Genomic DNA, 17,653 nt, shown 5'->3' on the forward strand with positions numbered 1-17,653 from the left:
CGGAGTTTCTGTACTTCAGGCTCTCATTAGCAGGGGCCTGTTACAGGATGGTGGTCTTCGGTTAAATTTTTTTAAGGTGTTCCTTCTCTATAATAGAGGGAAATGAGGTAACGGTTCCTTCTTGTAGACATTCTCGCTCCAACCTTGTCGTTGCTTGACAGCCTATGGGGGAAATTTAATGGCGATTTTTGGATATCGCGTGAATATAAGGTTCTGATGGTAATCACAGGTTTAGGAGATCGTATACTCGTTTGTTCTATTGAGATAAGCTACATCTAGCTAACGTCATCTTTTGTGAATTTTTGAAGCTGACAATAGGCTTCCTAATTCATAGGACTGGTCATGTTACTGACTGATATTACCTAATGAAATCAAACCATCGACTGGAAGGTCACTGAATCATAATCTTTTTAATATACAAGGGTTCGGTTCTAACTCGTACTTGATATTTACCTCTTTCAGAACAAAACATGAAGGGCTTCATAATTTCATAAAGGTCATGTTGATTACCATGGCCCCGGTTGCCGGCCAGGAGGACATAATAACATTCAAGTAACCCCTTCCCCTCGCAACCCCACACGTACATCACCCTGGTTTGGCTGCTATTATCCACCCTCAATTTACTCCTTCTTCTTTTTTCCTCCATCCTATGCTCAGTTGTGTTTTGTTTTTTGAAAGTAGAGATAGGATCTCTATGAGGGGTCATTAATAGTCACGTCAACATGACCTATTCTATGATCCTTATGAGCCTGTTCTGTTTGTTCTATGATAGAGTATATCAGTCCAGTTAACCTGACTTTATGAATTATGAAGCCTTCATGTTTTTTCTATGAGGTAATATTCAGTCAGTCAACATGCCTCTTGATTATGAGCCGTTATAGTCAGCTTCAAATTCACAAAAGTGGACAGTTTAGGCTGATGTGCTCATATCTCATAGACAACGGTAGATCTCCTAAACTGTGATTACCTCAGAACTTATATTCAGCGATTATCCAAAACACGCCATATAAATTCCCCCATAGGCTTTGTACCAAGAACACTGGAGGCGTGTCTACAAAAAAACCGTTACCACTTTCCGTCTATATAAACTGCGCTGGTCCCTCTTAACCTTGATTAGTGTGTATTGACTGAAACAACATGAGCCCATATACTTCGTATATAATGTGCTAAGAGTGGTTCCATTGTTACGATCTCTCAGCAGCCCCTCTGCTAATAAAGTTAGGTCAGTCCATGTAATACCCGTTAAGACCCATTGTATGTCGCGAGCCATCTATAAATGGCTGAATGTGTGATACAGTTTACCATAATCTTACCTCTACCGTACAGATAGACTTTTGTAGCGAGCTCCGTGCTTGTGACTAAATCACGTGAAACGATATACCATATCACCGGTAAGAGCCATTTTGTAGTTCTGTTCAGCTCTACCTGACTGTAAGACGAGTTACGTCGTTAGGCCGGAAGACTCCTGCATTGTGTATGACTTAGAACACCCATGCTCCTGTAAGGAAGTACAACTCCGTTCTCTCTTATACACTTATTGCATCCTAGCTACTCGCTTATAGTTTAAGTGCATAGAGGACACCCTCGCCTTATATGATAAACGATCGCGCGTATTGGGTAGATTCTTTAGCCCAATCGTGCTTAATAAAGGGATGGTGACGTGCAAACTGCATATCTGTACACTGTTAGAGGATCTCCGATGTGTTAGGTTACTGTTCCGGGTCTTCTCGTAATTTGGATGGTTGACTGAACCCACTTCTGTTAAGACCCTTTCCATTACAATTGTTTACCAAGGTAGCTGTGTGAGATTTCGTTTGCCTGGCCTGCGCTCTGATGATCACCGGGTGCTGACACCTGCTTATAAAGATACCTGTGTGAGCGTGTCCTCTTGTTCCAGTATGAGCACTAGGTAGCTTTTTGAGCTGAGCTCCTGGGTCCTCACACAGTCGCTCCCCAGTTGTACTCAGTCAACCTCGAATGTGTCTCTCTCACTCCTTGCACTGCTACATTCTCTGCTAGAGGGGTATGACTGAATACTGATGACAACTATTCTCTATACATTCATCCTTAGTTACTACATCTTTACTGAGAGAGGAACACCATGGGATGGTTCATCAATATGGCCTCTATCTTTCATATATTACTCTTGATTTTTAACCATGGGCTGAGGCCGAATAGAGGATGACCTAAGTGAATATGTTCTGAATTCTTGTCTCTATTTGTAAAGTCTCGGCTGCTGCTGGTATTAAGTGATGCGTGTTTGCTATAATCGACCTGTTATAATGATAGTTTGCTCAGTCATGAGAGACGCCGTGTGAGCTCTCTGATATGACCTGTTGTAGAAAGTGGTTATGCACTCATAGATCCCGCCAATAGTGTGGCCAGACTTGGTTAGTTTGACGAATGTGCTGAACCGCTGACTCCGCATTAGTGAAATCTGTGTTATGTTTTACTAGTTGCTTGTCACGGACGTGGTTACTAGGTAGGTCGGCTTCAGCACAACCAATTGCTATGTAGTCATCTGGCTATTTGGCGTATCTTCAGCGGCTTCTCTTAGCACGTGTTAGAGTGCGATGCTACCTGCACAACTGGCTCTATTTCAAGTGGAGCAATTGAGTGTGGTTCTTGCTTTCCGCGTGTTTAATGTGGGGCTGTACAACCCCATGCTCTTATTTTAAACTGGGTTGGTTGCTTTCTTACATCTGTCTTATAAGCTACTCTGCAACCTAGACTATCTATAAACTGGGTGTTCTTCTCTCTTACCGACCTCGTTAAATAAGGTGGCATCAAAATAAACTGCATTACATAAGCCTGGGTGTTCTTCTTTACCATGATACGAAACTAGCTGCTGAAACCTGGCTGATTATCATTAACAACTCTCGGGTGGAAATTTCTTGCCTTACACCGTAGCTAAATGTGAAGCATCTGAATCCGTGACATTATAAACTGGGTGGTTCTTTCTTTATTGTATGAGCTTGTCCCGATGAGAGTGTGGTGCCTATGATTCTGCTCGCGAGGTCCGTAAAAACTGCAATAGCCAATCGAGTCGCCCTCTCTTTTTACATTGTTAAAGCTGAGGTGGACCTAGATAACTGTCCTATGTGGAATTACATCTGTGTGCTGGTAGGCTTCTTCCTTATACTACATATCTCTATATGTGTAGTGCATGAATCTCCCTCCGAAACTCATAGCACTTTATATATATCATTTGGGGTTGACGGTTATCATCACTGTCAGTGTATCAGTCTTGCTAGGTTGACATGCATACTAATAACTCTACCGCGCATTATTCTACAAAACTCCGCGCGGCGTTCTCTCACGATCCTAAGCTTATCGCGTGAGCTAACAGTATCAGGATTTTGTATATTGGTTGGGATAAGCTGTTCATCTGGTGCTCACTCCTGCTATATATGCTCTGCCCTGATCACTTGCGCTGTTGTCTATAGGGGCATGTGTCATACTTCGCTCTCAATTAGCAGCGCACTGTCTCACAAGGTCTTAGACTACCCTCGAACCCTGTGATTCATCCATAATCACTGGTTGTGCGTGGATTCCTTTACTTCACTGTTGCGCTGTCATCTTTCGAATATCCCTGTCTAGCTCCTGGGTCACAACATCAATGTGGAGATAGCTGTGTGTAGTGTGCTGTACTATACTCTCCTCTACGTCTACCTCTGGGTATCTTAAAGTCGGCCTTAATCATGCTTACAGGCCAGAATAACCTCGCGAATTGTAAATTGCCCTCTCGATATAGTTGATATGTCTTACTATTCAAACTTACACTTTCATAGACTCGATTTCATATATACAGAATGATGAGACTGCATAGCGACGTGCCTATGTTATAGTAATGACTGAATATCCTGCAGTGTGTTGATGCTCTTTGGAACATGTGCACTATCGACTCGCCATATGACGATATCGCAGGTAGCTGAAGTACCGTCGGCACTCGTGCAATGTACATAAAGATGTAAGGTAGGGTTAGTGTCGTTCTCAATCTCTACACTAGATTTTACAAATGGTTGTTAGTCCTTGTAACTGCTGATAGGAGTGACATAATCAGATCTGATATTGGCCTGTCTAGTGTAGGTACTTACCACTCTGTGTTAGTAGTGAAGTAGCTCTATATATACTAGTTTTTGTGCTAAATTATCTCTGCTTTCTCATTTATGATAACATTATCGACGTGTGAATTCTTGATCTTTATACACGTTGGCATTATTGTGGTGTGTGTGACATGTGCGTCTTTTGATACAGTTGGCATAAGACTATGTTGACTCTCTAAGTGTCTCTACAACTCACTCTCTCCCTCCAGGTGTGTGCTAGCTCATATCGTCGTACGTACAATCGTGGTGTGTGGATCTATATAATAAGTCATCGCTGAGTGAGTATATTGTTGCCAACCTTATACATTTGCATGTCGACTTTGATAGGCTTGAACTGCATGGTGCTCATTTCCCAATGCTTCAACGAGCTGTTCGATTTGTTGGACTTTTAACTGATTGAGTTCTATCATCATTTTACTTGGTGCGTCCCTTTCTCCCGAAATAATAGTTAGATTTTTTAGCGATTCGAGGTGAGAGATGTATAGTGAGAGTCGACTCTCACGCCTCTCGTCTCATGACTTTAGTGTAGCTAGTCTAATATAATTTATGGCCTACCACGCTTTAGGTTATGCAGCGGTTCACTCTCTACGTATTTCGTATTTCCAGTATATAGTATATAGCCACCGTCTATGCCAGACGGCCTGTGTATCAGAATGAGAAGTGTTTTGTCTAATGTTATTTTCTCTCAGAGTCGGCCATTCTAAGCGCACTGCAGTAGCACTCTTAACATCGCGCCGCTAGTGATATGCAGTTTAGCACTTATGCATGGTCAAAGTAAATCCAGGCTATTCCCACGACTTCTTGCCTCATGTTTATGGCCCTCTCTGACATGCACGTATTTTTTGTGTTCTGTCCTAGCCGCTTTACCAGCACGATTCAAATACCCACTCATGCACAAGCGTTGATATTTGATCAGTCAGGTAGTGTTGAGGACAAGATCCATGCACGGGGAACACTCAGGAAACACCGAAAATTTGGACTCCTCGATTGTCGATACATTTAAAAATAAAGAAGATCGCATATAAAGGTGTTATTAACAGTAACGTTTTTTTTTTTTTGCGAAGTACACTCTCATTAGCATCTAGGCAAGAGTTTTTGTGAGAAACCGCTTTGCAACGGTTAGTGGCGGGTAGAAAACACTGCGCACGCTTTGATCATGCATCGTAAGTTGCTCTCACACAGCACCAACACTTTTTATCATACTTCAATGTGTGTCGTAAAACAATGCATGGTAAATTTTACCATTGTACTCCTCAAGGTGGTGTGACTTTTATAGATAATTACGACAATGACATCCACAGAGTTGTTCCAGCTAAGAATTCACATACTCATGTTCCAGGACCCAGTGTTAAAAATGTAGATAAGAATCCGCTCGCCTAACCGTATGTTAAGCGCGATTAGTTACTTAAGTGCAAAGGATTCTCAAACGGCTAGGCACGCTTCTAGAATCAAGTATTCGTATGATATAGCAAGAGGAACTTGACATAGCCACTCCTAGCAGTGAGCATGACAACGTTATTTGGCCACTATTGACATTGCATTGTAACTAAGGTTGTCCGTCTAGACCATGCTATACATATCTATTAGCAGAGCCGGATTGTTAATCATGACGAGATGCCCCTCTCTGTTAATAAACACCTACCGTCTACTCGACCCGCCTGGTGTACACCCGGTTTCAAACGTGCATACGGCATGATACAGGTTGTCGGCGCTCATCCGCTCAAAGCATCGTTTTAGTTCTGCGCTCTACTCGAAGAATTCAAAGTAAAATGAGCCGGCGCACGCACTTTGTACGAACGCGCTCACCTAGTATTATTGTCAGCCGAGTTAAAAATAACTAGTCGGAACGCATTGGATATTTTGTACATCATGTACAGTTGCTAACAAACCGCATGTTGTACCTAGCTAGCTAGCCCTTCTCACATTTGTCCACTTCCTTGAACAAAGCGAGAGGCAAGTAGTTAGCTACTCGTTGTCATCACTTTTAAATTTTAGACTCATAGGCTACCCTAACGCCGTGTCCATTTCGCAGACAAAAAAGAGGTCGGCTTATGTGATGACTTTAACCCCTGCATGCGAAGATTGTGTATATAGCCGTATATATGTATTCTGTGCTCATTTTTCTTTAGTTCCACCTCATACTAGAACAAAACATGAAGGCTTCATAATTCATAGAGGTCAGGTTAACTGACTGATATTACCTCATAGAACAAAACATGAAGGCTTCATAATTCATAGATGTCAGGTTAACTGACTGATATTACCTCATAGAACAAAACATGAAGGCTTCATAATTCATAGAGGTCAGGTTAACTAACCCTTATTATGACAAAGAACAAAACGTATCAGATCTCCTAAGCCTGTGTTTACCTCGGACCTTATTATCGTCGTCTATCCCAAAACCCTATTCTTTCCCCATTCATTTTTCCCCATAGGAATGGCTGAACCAATCAGAGGTAACTAATTTCTGTTTTTTAGGGCTAAAAGCTGGCGAGCTCAATTAACGTGGGGACAGTCTCTACTATGGGTCTTACGGTAAGGGGCTCGTATAGGTGAGGGGGAACAGGAGGCTGCTGAGGGGAGGACAGCTCGTAATAATGGCCGGAACGGAGCAAATGAAATGGCATTAACTACATGGAAACCACGTGCTTGATATAGTTGTTACCATGGAGAGAAAATATAGTTTCCATGACGTCAACAATCCTTTGATTCTAAGCCAACCCTGCCTGTTTTACACCACGGTTGCACACGCATAATTTTTTGGGGCTAAACAACCCACCCGTCTATAGGAGACAAGTAAACAACGCCACAGCAGGAAGAACTAATACCACAGCCTCATGTCGGACCAGGATATTATCAACTTTCACCACCTGCGTTCCCTACCCATAACAATGTAGTTACCAATCCACTTGGTATAGTACTCTCCTGATTGCCAGATGCCCGCTGTTCCAGCTGTCAGTGGATGTGGATGTGGTTTCTGACCTTTTTTTTAATTCAGAAATTCTTCAGGTTGTGCAAACCCACAGTTTTCATGGTCTCCGACAGTCTCCGCAGGTGTGGAAATCCGGATTGGACGTACTGCCAAATTCTCTGACACGACGTTGAAAGCGGCTTATGGTAGAGAAGAAACATTATAAATTCTCTGGCAACAGCTCTGGTGGACAAAGCTGCAGTCAGCATGCCAATTGCACGCTCTCTCAACTTGAGACATTTGTGGCGTTGTGTTGTATGACAAAACTGCACATTTTAGTTGTTTTTATTGTCCCCAGCACAAGGTGCACCTGTGTAATGATCATGCTGTTTTAATCAGCTTCTTGATGTCACACCTGTCAGGTGGATGGATTATCTCAGCAAAGGAGAAATGCTCACTAACAGATGTAAACAAATTTGTTTACAACATTTGAGAGAAATAAGCAATCTTTTATTTACTGTCTCTTATACACATCTAGATGTGTATAAGAGACAGGAATTCGTTAATTCACTCCTCCACCGGGCTGCAATCTTTTATTTCAGATCATGAAACATGGGACCAACATTTGTTGCTTTAAAAAAAAAAAAAAAAAAAAAAAGTGTTTTGTTCAGTATAGATTCATCTTAAATAAAGAAGTACTTGAGATTAAAGACCGAGATTCCTGCTCTGATCGAAGCTCTCTTTGCCAGCTGTTAGGAGCACAGACACTGGTGCCTCCACCACAGAGCATGTTGGGAATGTGTTTTACTACCAGGCAGGCAAGGACACACACGTACAGTGAGGACACTTATGTAAGTGCTGATGCCACCTGTGGAAATGTCCCTCGCCTGAGGCCCAGGGGCCTGTTTTGGGCAGGAAGCAAGCAGGGTTGCCTCAGTCCACAGACTGTATGAGAGCGACGGTGTCACTGTGCCTCTGCCAAATTGAACACGAAGAGGAAGCTGTGCTGGATTGACCCACTACGGCTGTGCTCTGGGGTTTCTCATATTTTCACTTCAAGGGTTTAGAGCTTGAGACCTTTGGTTGACTGACTGAACCAGTATGGGCAGGACTCCCGCTGAATGGATGATTGGCTCAACCCGGTTCACCCAGTGCCGTTTGGACACGAGCCATTGCAATTCTAAGTTACATAACAGCCTTCAAGTATCTGTTTTGGTTCATTTAGCCAATCATTGTTGTATTCAAAATCATCCTTGTTTTTGTTTTTTTCCCAATGTGAGAAGTTCAGGCTTGGTTGTTGTCTTTTACTTTGACGATATAACTAGCTCTGCAAGTCCGTATTGTGCCACGTAGTAACATTTGCTTTATTTACTTGGCCTGAACGGGTGTTTTTCTTTTTATAGGCCTAGTTGACTAAAATGACGTAGTTACAGTGAGGGAGGGGGGACCAAAAGGTGCCAGCAACATTGTCCTAGAAAACAGCTGTGCCTTATAGCAGAGAGCGGGACATATGCATTAGCTGACCTGTCGTGTGTCCACCCACCTAGGGTCATACCTGTCGGTGTGTCCACCCACCTAGGGTCATACCTGTCGTGTGTCCACCCACCTAGGGTCATACCTGTCGTGTGTCCACCCACCTAGGGTCATACCTGTCGGTGTGTCCACCCACCTAGGGTCATACCTGTCGGTGTGTCCACCCACCTAGGGTCATACCTGTTTTTCAGCTACTGGCATAAAGGTCATCCTTTCCTAGTGTCGTGTGTGTGCAAACTGTGTGTGTGTGCAAACTGTGTGTGTGAGCAAACTGTGTGAGAAGTCAATTCCCCCCCAGAGGAGACTGTGTTCACAGTACATTTCCAGTCTTTAAAGAGTATAGAAAGAGGGTGGTGGACACAACAAACTCCAACGGGGTGTGTGTGTGTCATCAGTCAGAGGGCAGGGGTCAATGCTGGGGATAAGTGAAGAAGATAGCAGAGAACATTTCGTACACTGAGCTTCAGTTAACCTGACATTGGCTGCTGTTAAGCCTACCGCTGTTGTCCCTCACTACTGAATAAACGTCAACAAGTCATCTATAGAAATACATTTTCATTCAGTCAAACTTATTGAATTGTACGGAACAAACTCACAAGAATCTTCTGCAAAAAAAAAAAGATTCATCCCATTTGAGAATAAACTATTTTAGAAATCAAAGTTCCAATGAAAAATTGATTTGGTTATTTTTTTTCTCTCTTCCCATTTCTAGGTCAATTCTAGAAAAAGAGGGACCGAGGTCTCTTTTCCGGGGACTGGGTCCAAATCTTGTCGGTGTCGCCCCTTCAAGGTAAGCCCACTCTGCAGTCTACATTCAACACTGCATTTAACAGGGTGGATTTGGTGGAAGTACTGTTTTTGAGTGTGGATGTGTTTCTGACTTCTGTGTGCACTAAGATGAACCACACACACACACACCATGCCATCTCAATTGACAGATGGTGAGACTTAAACAACTGGGCAGTAACAATATCTTAAGACGACACCATTTCCTAATAACGTGGTTTTCCTTTGTTTCACTGTGTTGGTGCGAAAGGCCCAGATTACCCCAACCTGGGTCCAGTTATTAGTATGTTTTCTAATCTATCTCCTAAGGATATGGGGAAATAGTTTGCCTTTTCGTAAAATGAAATGCCAATAATCTACTGGAGCCGTGTGACACCTAGCAAGTCTTCTTTCTGTTAACTTGAGCATCTGGTTACCAATCCTCCAATCACTAACGTGGATGGCAGCTCCAGGAACCTCCTGTGGCGATAGGATGGCAGCTCCAGGAACCTCCTGTGGCGATAGGATGGCAGCTCCAGGAACCTCCTGTGGCGATAGGAATGGCAGCTCCAGAAACCTCCTGTGGCGAGTAGTGATGCAGCTCCAGTACCTCCTGCCTCGAGTACGAATGGCAGCTCCAGGAACCTCCTGTGGCGATAGGATGGCTGTAGCTCCCAGTAACCCTCCTGTGGCGATAGGAGATTGCAAGTCCAGTAACCTCCTGTGGCGATAGGAATGCAGAGCAGAATAGTGAGGTGGATAAAGGACGTAAAGCAGGGCCTGTTCAGTAGCCACAAAATGGAGAGCTCTATCTGAATTCGTCCAATAAAAATGCGTGCTGTTTTTTTTTTTTTTCGTCGCAAAAACTATTTTGCTACCACTGTGGCCCTGATGAACACGACGCCATTTTTTTTTTTTTTTTTTTTTCTTTTTTTTGTTTTTTTTTTTAATGACAGAGTTGCAGTACTAGTGTGATTTTTCTAGGATAAGTGTGACATCGTTAAGACATGACCGTAGGTAATGTGTAAACATTAACAAAAAGGTAGTCAATTTTATGGAAATTTTCCCCTTTTTTTGGTTTTCATTTTTTTTTCACGGAGGGAGATATATGGAAAGCCAGAATGGATGATTACTGTATAACTGGAGAGAGGGCGGAAATACACGCCAAGGCAAGATAACACGCTTCTGGCCCTTGATGTTCTCTACTTTTAATGCAGGTAAAGGATGATCCCAATGTAGACTTGATGCCTGAGCCCTTTTTCCACCCCAGGGTTTATATACACTACATAGTATACACTAACATAGTATACAAGCCCTCACTAAGTATCAGAATCCTCCCCTCCGTTCTTATTCCAACCCGATTCTGCTGGCTGCCCTGTGAACCTCACACACGACACACTACACACACACACACCACACACACACACACACACCACACACACACACACACACACACCACACACAGTGAATGGAGGCTGTTCCAAATGCATAGCAGAAAGGAATGAGACTGCTCTGGACAGGACCCCTACAGACCGGCATGGTTTAGCTAGCTCTGGTCAAAGACTGCTTGCTCACAGCACACACTGGCAGCAACAACACTGCTGTTCGCACACACACACACACACACACACACACACACACAGAACACCACACACACACACACACTTCTAAAGGATGGGAACATTATTCATTCAGGGGGTTATCACCAATTGTCATTTACATTTTCTCACCTCCCTCCGTCTTTTGTCTTGCAGAGCTATTTTATTTTGCTGCCTACAAAAAGTCAAAAGAGACGTTCAATGGTGTTCTTCGTCCCTAACAGTGGAGTGGTGCACATGTCCTCAGCTGGCTTTGCAGGTGAGACCCAGTCTGAAGCAGAACATATGGGCGTAGAGCCGTGGGACGTAGAGGGGACGTAGAGGACGTAGAGCCCTGGGACGTAGAGGACGTAGAGCCCTGGGACGTAGAGGACGTAGAGCCCTGGGACGTAGAGGACGTAGAGGACGTAGAGCCCTGTGTCTGTGGAAGCACTACATCCTCATTCTGTATGAAACGCAAAGCGATGGCGCCATGTAAATGCTTCCACCTTATGCAAACAAATGTTTTTTATACCTGTTGTGTAAACAGGAGCAACATTTGCATCTAAGCATAAAGAAAAAATACAGTGGAATTGTGTTCACCAAAACATGTATGTATGTATGTATGTATGTATACACAGTACCAGTCAAAAGTTTGGACAGAATAATAGTGAAGAAGCCTCCCGGGTGACGCAGTGGTCTAAGGTACTGCATCGCAGCGCTAGCCGGGAGGTCCGTGGTGTAGACGCACAATTGGCCTAGCGTCGTCCGGGTTAGGGAGGGTTTGGCCGGTAGGGATATCCTTGTCTCAATGCGCACCAGCGACTCCTGTGGCGGGCCGGGCGCAGTGCACGGCTGGCTTCCGGGTTGGATGCACGCTGTGTTAAGAAGCAGTGCGGCTTGGTTGGGTTGTGTTTCGGAGGACGCATGGCTTTCGACGTTCGTCTCTCCCGAGCCCGTATGGGAGTTGTAGCGATGAGACAAGATTGTAACTACTAACAATTGGACACCACGAAATTGGGGAGAAAAGGGGGGTAAAATTAAAATAATAAAAATTAAAAAAAGAATAATAGTGAAGACATCAAAACCATGAAATAACACATGGAATCATGTAGTAAACCAAAAAAAGTGTTAAACAAATCAAAATATATTTGAGATTCTTCAAAGTAGCCACCCTTTGCCTTGATGACAGCTTTGCACACTATATATAATGTGTTGTATAATGATTTAATTTCTGCTCTGTCAGGAATCCTGGAGGATTTGACCTCCCTGACCTTTAGTTCTTTCTCTGAACTCCCATCCAGAGATATAAAATTAAATATCTCTCTCTCTCTCTCTCTCTCTCTCTCTCTCTCTCTCTCGTCCCTCTTTTCTGCTCCATCCAGTGATATGACATGAAACTATCTGTTTCTACTTCCTGTTTCAGCCTTTGTTACAAACTCTCTCATGAACCCCGTATGGATGGTTAAGACCAGGATGCAGCTGGAGAAAAAGTATGTACTTTACATTTCTAACCTGTTCATGTCTTCTTCTCTTTTTTTTTAAAAGTCTTTTGATTACATATTTAAATGCAGACAGACACCTTCAAGAGTTTCTCTACTAATGGTACAGAACATGGAGCTGGTGTTTTTTTATTTCAGGGTTACTGTAACTAGTCTGATCACCAGGCACCACCACGTGTAATGTGCCCTTTGACGAGCCCCCCCATCTTAGCTGCAGTGCTGTCCTTGTGTTACGCAGTGCAGCATGGTTTAACATGTGACCAGGCAGGCCCATAAATACCCGAGCTGCTGACGCATTAGGCTGTGTGGGAGGAGGAGGCTATATTAAGCGGCTGCTTGCGTTCCAAATTGCACCCCCCTCCCCTAGTCCCTAATATAGGGCACTACTTTTGACCAGAGCCCTATTCAAAAGTAGTGCACTATGTAGGGATTAAGGCCATTTTGGAGCAGAGAGGAGACCGTGTTGAGGTCAGTTACAAGGATAAGCAGGTTAACTGGTGACCTAGAGTCCTGTTTCCCTCAAACTAGTGTTAACTGGTGACCTAGAGTCCTGTTTACCCTCTGGACTTGTCCATAAAGCTAGTCCCTCGAACTAGTGTTAACTGCTGGAGGAAAAACTCATCAAATATTATTCTAAGATATATTTTTTAGCTTCTTAATACATTTCAAAATATATGTACTTAAATGTATATTTGGGAAAGGAAATGGAATATAGGAGGTATTGTCTGAGAGAGAACACCCCCCCCCCATCTTGTCATGTGACCTATTCAAATGTTATTGGTCACAGACACATGGTTAGCAGATGTTATTGGTCACAGACACATGGTTAGCAGATGTTAATGGTCACATACACATGGTTAGTAGATGTTATTGGTCACAGACACATGGTTAGCAGATGTTTATGGTCACGACACGTGGTTAGCAGATGTTAATGGTCACATACACATGGTTAGCAGATGTTAATGGTCACATACACATGGTTAGCAGATGTTATTGGTCACAGACCCATGGTTAGCAGATGTTATTGGTCACATACACGTAGTTAGCAGATGTTATTGGTCACAGACACATGGTTAGCAGATGTTATTGGTCACATACACATGGTTAGCAGATGTTATTGGTCACATACACATGGTTAGCAGATGTTATTGGTCACATACACGTGGTTAGCGATGTTATTGGTCACATACACGTAGTTAGCAGATGTTATTGGTCACAGACACATGGTTAGCAGATGTTATTGGTCACATACACGTGGTTTGCAGATGTTATTGTGGGTGTAGTGTATTGCTTGTCCCTCAGACTCCATATTTGACTGGAGTCTTGAGGTATGCTGACTTTTCCACAAGACAACTGATGTGTTTGGTGAGGTGAAGTGTTGACTAGCTATTGTGCTCCTGACACCTCTACACCTGGTGCTTTAGGGAACACCATACACCTCTACACCTGGTGCTTTAGGGGACACTCTTAAACCTGGTGCTTTAGGGACACCATACACCTGGTGCTTTAGGGGACACTCTACACCTGGTGCTTTAGGGACAACCATACACACCTCTACGCCTCTTCTAGAACACCATACACCACCTCTACCTGGTGCTTTAGGGAACACCTCTACACCTGGTGCTTTAGGGAACACCACACCTGGTGCTTTAGGGAACACCATACACCTCTACACCTGGTGCTTTAGGGACACCTCTACACCTGGTGCTTTAGGGAACCATACACTCTACACCTGGTGCTTTAGGGAACACAACTCTACACCTGGTGCTTTAGGGAAAACCTCTACACCTGGTGCTTTAGGGAACACCATACACCTGGTGCTTTAGGGAACACCTCTACACCTGGTGCTTTAGGGAAACCTCTACACCTGGTGCTTTAGGGAACACCTCTACACCTGGTGCTTTAGGGAACACCTCTACACCTGGTGCTTTAGGGAACACCTCTACACCTGGTGCTTTAGGGAACACCATACACCTGGTGCTTTAGGGAACACCTCTACACCTGGGCTTTAGGGACACCATACACCTGGTGCTTTAGGGAACACCTATACACCTCTACACCTGGTGCTTTAGGGAACACCTCTACACCTGGTGCTTTAGGGAACACCTCTACACCTGGTGCTTTAGGGAACACCTCTACACCTGGTGCTTTAGGGGACACTCTACACCTGGTGCTTTAGGGACACCATACACCTCTACCTGGTGCTTTAGGGGACACCATACACTCTACACCTGGTGCTTTAGGGGACACCTCTACACCTGGTGCTTTAGGGGACACTCTACACCTGGTGCTTTAGGGGACACCATACACCTCTACACCTGGTGCTTTAGGGGACACCATACACCTGGTGCTTTAGGGGACACCATACACCTGGTGCTTTAGGGGACACCATACACCTCTACACCTGATGCTTTAGGAGACACCATACACCTCTACACCTGTGCTTTAGGGGACACCAACTACACCTGGTGCTTTAGGGGCCACCATACACCTGGTGCTTTAGGGGACACCATACACTGGTGCTTTAGGGGCACCCATACACCGGTGCTTTAGGGGACACATACAACCTGGTGCTTTAGGGACACCATACACCTCTACACCTGATGCTTTAGGAGACACCATACACCCTAACCCTGGTGCTTTAGGGAACACCATACACCACTACACCTGGTGAATTTTTTTAAATTTAACTAGGCAAGTCAGTTAAGAACAAATTCTTATTTACAATGACAGCCTGTCCAAACCCGTACGACCCAATGTGGTCGTTCTATGGCCCCAATGTGTGCCGCCCTATGGGGGTCCCAATCACAGCCGGTTATGATACAGCCTGGATTCGAACCGGGATCTGTAGTGACGCCACTAGCACTGAGACGCAGTGCCTTAGATCACTGTGCCACTCGGGAGCCCCGCATTGAGGCGCACCATAGCAACCTGGAGCAAAACAAGTATTTCCTATTGGTTCAAATAGTACCACTCAGTTTTTTCTTTTTTTTCTTCTTGTTTTCCACAAATGTTAAGTTCCTACTGGAAAAAAATTATTTGAGTCTAATCTAACCTCTGATAAATTCCTCCAGGGCGCGAGGGGAGAAGAAGACCAACGCGCTGCAGTGTGCCCGTTACGTTTACAAGACCGAGGGCATGAGAGGTTTCTACCGGGGCCTGACGGCGTCCTACGCCGGTATCTCCGAGACCATGATCTGTTTCCTCATCTACGAGACGCTGAAAAAACGCCTGAACCAAGCGCGCTTCGCTTCGCCGAACAGAGAGACGGAAAAAGGGGCGTGGGACTTCCTAGGCCTGATGATGGCGGCTGCCTTCGCTAAGGGTTGTGCTTCCTGCATAGCCTACCCGCACGGTAAGCGTGGGGGTTGATGGGTAGTAAATAAAATGTTAGGATTATTAACTTGTCATACCACGCACTTCAACGGCCAAAATGCACATTGACGTTGGAGGTCCAAACCGTAGCTGTTAAATGACAACGGCCCAATCAACGGTCAGCTAGTCTACTGTGGAATAAGCTGACGCACATCATGACTCAAAGTTCTATCGTGTTCGACTAATTTCAGTTTGTGACAAAACAAGGAGTGTAGAGAATCATTGTAAAAATCTAAACCCCTGTGAAATCTATTTTCAATAACCCAGAACATCCATTTTAAAGCTGTTCTTAAAGCCGGTGTACAAAACCAAAGCTAGACAACAACAAAAATAGGGGAAGCATTGAAATGCCGCTCGTAGAATGGATCTACAGCTTATTAGACTTGCTTTCAATGAGAATGACAGATCTATAACTCGCATTTCTTTGTGAATTTGGTTGGGTTGCCCAGAAAGCTACAGACTTGACCTTTTTGAGTGAACAGCCTTTTATAAAAACTCCCCACTTTCCTTCCATCTTCGGTCAAATACTCTGTAAACTGCATTCAAAATCACCTTCTAACGCGTCTGTCTCCCTTCATCAGAGGTGATTCGGACAAGGCTGCGAGAAGAGGGCAGCAAATATCAGTACTTCTTCCAGACAGCACGGTTGGTTGCAGTGGAGGAGGGCTATGCTGCTTTTTACAGAGGACTCATTCCACAGCTTATCAGACAGATCCCCAACACAGCCATCGTCCTCTCCACCTACGAACTCATTGTCCACCTGATGGGAGACACCTCGCAATGATCAATGACAACGTGTTTTGGTCGGGCCCATCGGATGGAAGGGCAACATGATGTAGCTTATACCCCAAGGCACTTTGGGTACGAAAGAGACTATCGTGCAATTGCAGAAGAAAGGAAACTTGTGTTTTTGTGAATTGTTGGTTTCTCTTGAGGGAATTTGACAGCAGGTTTTACTGTTATCCAAAGGACCTGAAACTGATTTTTAAGAGTGCATCCCAAATAGCAAACTATCCCCTATCCCTATTTAGTGCACTACTTTTGACCAGGGCCTTATAGGCTCTAGTCAAAAGTAGTGCACTCTGTAAAGAATAGGGTGCCATTTGGGACTCTGAAATAATGTTTTATTTTAATGGAAGCATGTTATGTTAAGGTGTTCAGAAGAAATTGTGCTACTTACGACAGGATAACTCTAGCCCGAGTCCCAGATCGGTTTGTGCTGTTATTACCAACTCTATTGCTGTCGTTTTGAGTTGTAAGTTGGCAAGACGACACAAACAGATCTGGGAATCAGGCTAGGACACCATGTCTGAGAAGAACTTTAGTTTCCGTTTTTTTTTTATCATACGTTGTAAAAAAAGGGTCATCTGAATAGAAGAGCAAAGTTAAATTCAACTAAATTATTTTCTTGTATTTCTGTATTGTTAAATGCTGTTTCTCTTCTGCTTATCCATGTTGAATGTCCAACGTTCCACCACTGTCTTTGGCCACAGGTTATTTCATTACAGGTTATTTCATTACATGTTATTTCATTACATGTTATTTCATTTCACACTAATGATGGGGAAAGAAAGTGCTAGCTAGAGTTGCTATTTGCCAGGCAAAAGCAAACACACACACACACACACACACACACACGTGTTAGTCATCATGATAGTTTATTCATTCACTACCACATGGTGAAGTTTTGATTAGAATTATCGCTGAGTAATGTATCATATTTTACATGACAAATACAGGTTCATCTGTATATTGTGTTTGTTAAAGAACATGGTCATCTTTTACAATATAATGACAACGTGAATGCTTATTTGACCAGTGGCTCAATAAAATTGCATCAATAAGTGGTTCAGTTCATTTGTTTTTGAATAATGTCATACTACA

At 43.8% G+C, this 17,653-nt stretch overlaps 1 pseudogene; it reads left to right on the forward strand.

Annotated features, from left to right (window-relative positions):
• Positions 1-17,616, forward strand: part of LOC112071351 (solute carrier family 25 member 33-like) — a 21,373-nt pseudogene extending 3,757 nt beyond the window's left edge.
• The last annotated feature ends 37 nt before the right edge of the window (positions 17,617-17,653 follow it).

Source organism: Salvelinus sp. IW2-2015, unplaced genomic scaffold (genome assembly GCF_002910315.2).
Source record: "Salvelinus sp. IW2-2015 unplaced genomic scaffold, ASM291031v2 Un_scaffold1594, whole genome shotgun sequence".
In the NCBI taxonomy this organism is placed as follows: Eukaryota; Metazoa; Chordata; class Actinopteri; order Salmoniformes; family Salmonidae; genus Salvelinus; species Salvelinus sp. IW2-2015.